This window comes from Carlito syrichta, unplaced genomic scaffold (genome assembly GCF_000164805.1).
Source record: "Carlito syrichta isolate Samal-C Ts95f unplaced genomic scaffold, Tarsius_syrichta-2.0.1 Scaffold21666, whole genome shotgun sequence".
Taxonomy (NCBI): domain Eukaryota; kingdom Metazoa; phylum Chordata; class Mammalia; order Primates; family Tarsiidae; genus Carlito; species Carlito syrichta.
In genome coordinates this window covers 1-2,623 of record NW_006965762.1, presented here as the reverse complement: position 1 = coordinate 2,623, position 2,623 = coordinate 1, and the positions used below count along the sequence as shown (strand labels likewise).

At 51.1% G+C, this 2,623-nt stretch overlaps 1 pseudogene across 1 annotated transcript; it reads left to right on the top strand.

The window, feature by feature from the left end:
* Window positions 1–1,634: 1,634 nt before the first annotated feature.
* On the top strand, window positions 1,635–2,613 carry LOC103265915 (annotated as a pseudogene). The gene has a single exon (XR_002482160.1). The product of XR_002482160.1 is annotated as a ubiquitin-conjugating enzyme E2 R2 pseudogene (transcript).
* Window positions 2,614–2,623: the final 10 nt, after the last annotated feature.

Below are 2,623 nucleotides of genomic sequence, written 5' to 3'. Positions count from 1 at the left end.
CACAGAAGGAGCTAAAAGAGTTTCTATGCTTTAAAAGACAGTGCGTGCATAGCTTGAAGAGAGTGTATAGACCTTCTAACTATAAACCAATCTAAATTTATTAGATCCCTACCTGAGTTCAACAAGACATTGTTAACAACAGCACCCATCCTGCAGATAATTCTTGGTTATGAATCAATAAGATACTCTAAATTGTACTTGTCCTAATTATCTTTTTTTAATTTTTACTTTAAATATGTATGGTACAACTCAGGTTTAGGTATACAACTAATTAGCTTAGCTTTATGTATTAAAAGGATCAAACCACTAGCATAGCGTGTTGGTTAAGAGCACAGATCCAAGCCAAAATTCCTGAGTTTAAATCCTGGCTCTATAGTGTTATGGGTAGAATATGCCTCCACTCACCAAAGTCCATATGTTGAAATCCTAACCTCCGGCATCTCAGAATGTGACCTTATTTAAAGACAGGGTCTTATAGAGGCTAATCAAGCTAAAATGGAGTCATTCGGGTGAGTCCTAATGCAGTATGACTGCTGTCCCAATAAAGAAGAGAAATGTGGGCACATAGGCACAAGGGAAAATGCCATGTGAAGATGAAGACAGAAGTCAAGGTGATGAGCCTGCAAGTCAAGGAATCCCAATGATGGCCAGCAACCACTAGAAGCCAGAAGAAAGGCCTGAAGCAGAATCTCCCTCACAGCTCTCAGAAAGAATCAACTCTACCACAGACACCTTGATCTCGGACTTCTGGCCTCCAGAATTGTGAGACAATACATTTCTGTTGTTTAAACTACCTAATCTGTGGCACTTTGTCATGGCAGCCTTGACGAACTCATACAACCAGTAATCATATATCTGTGTGACCCTGTACACAGTTTCTCTTTACCCTGACTGTAACACATAGATGAAAATAACAGTGTCTAACTCAGAGGGGTTAGGAGGAATAATTAAATGAGTTAAAATATGCAATATGAAATATGTTTTAAACAGAAGTTGACATAAAGAGACGTGAGTATTTGTTAAATACAAAATTTAAAAATCAACAACTGCACAAATTATTTATGTAAATTAATAATGAACTGCGGCGCAGCCGCCGCCATCGCCGCTGCGAGACCGTCGCTGCGAGACCCCCGCGCGCCGCGCTGCCCCCACCCGCTGCGGCCCCGCGCGCCCCCCGGCCCCCGCGGCCCCGCGGAGAGCGAGAGGGAGCGAGCGCGGCGCGCCCGGGCCGGCCGGGCCGGTCCCTTCACCATCGCCGGCCCTCCGCCGCCTTCCTCCGCTCCCACCTCCTCCCCCCGCCCCAGCCCAAGTTGAGGTCCCCTCCGGGGCGGGGGGAGGCCCGGGGCCCGGAGCCCGGAGCGAATTCGCCGAACTCCCTCCACCCGCCCTAGTGTGAGACGGGCCCGGCCGGCCCGCGGCGTGCCTGAGGACCCCGGGCGGCCCGCGGGCCCTCTGGGGCCTGGCCCGGCCCGCCGGAGCGGGAAGACAGTGGCCTGGCGCGACCGGCGCGGCCTGGCGCGGCCCGGCCCGGAGGCGAGCGGAGGGGAGGGGCCTGTCGGCCCGGCCAGTGCGTGAGGACTGGGGCCCCGGCCCGGGGCGCAGCCGCCGCGATGGCCCGGGGCGCAGCCGCCGCGATGGCCCAGCAGCAGATGACCAGCTCGCAGAAGGCCCTGATGCTCCAGCTGAACTCCCTGCAGGAGGAGCCGGTGGAGGACTTCCGGATCACCCTGGTGGACGAGTCCGACCTCTACAACTGGGAGGTGGCCGTCTTCGGACCCCCAACGCCCTCTACGAAGGCAGCTACTTCAAGGCGCATATTAAATTTCCTATTGACTACCCCTATTCACCACCTACCTTCAGATTCTTGACCAAAATGTGGCACCTCAACATTTATGAGAATGGAGATGTATGCATTTCGATTCTTCATCTGCCTGTAGATGACCCCACAGAGTGGAGAGCTGCCTCTGAATCCTACTCAGAATGTGAGGACTATCCTGTTAAGTGTAATCTCACTGCTTAATGAGCCCAATGCCTTCTCCCCAGCCAATGTGGATGCTTCAGTTATGTTCAGGAAATGGAGAGACAGTAAAGGAAAAGACAAAGAATGTGCTGAAATCATTAGGAAACAGGTTTCGGCCACTAAGGCCGAAGCAGAAAAGGATGGAGTGAAGTTCCCCATGACCCTGGCGGAATACTGCATCAAAACTAAAGTACCTTCCAATGACAACAGCTCAGATTTGCTTTGTGACGACTTGTATGATGACGACATTGATGATGAAGATGAACAGGAGGAAGATGCCGACTGTTATGATGATGACGATTCTGGGAACGAGGAATCATGACGTGTTCCTTCAGTGCCCCTGTTACTGCCCTGCCGTCGGAGGCCGAAGGGAGGGGAGCGAGTGGGGACCTAGCAATGGCCCCTCAGCAAAAACCTATTCACAGCAGGTGGGGAAACACACAAAGCTTCTGCTGACTTCCCTCATGAATCTCAGTTTGCTCCTTTTTACGGACCTTTAATGGAGAGAGAGTAACCCTCCACAGAATGTCTGAATTCTTGCATTCTTTACCCTTCCATCACTGTTTTGATTCTTTAAAAAACAAAAACAAAAACAAATCAACC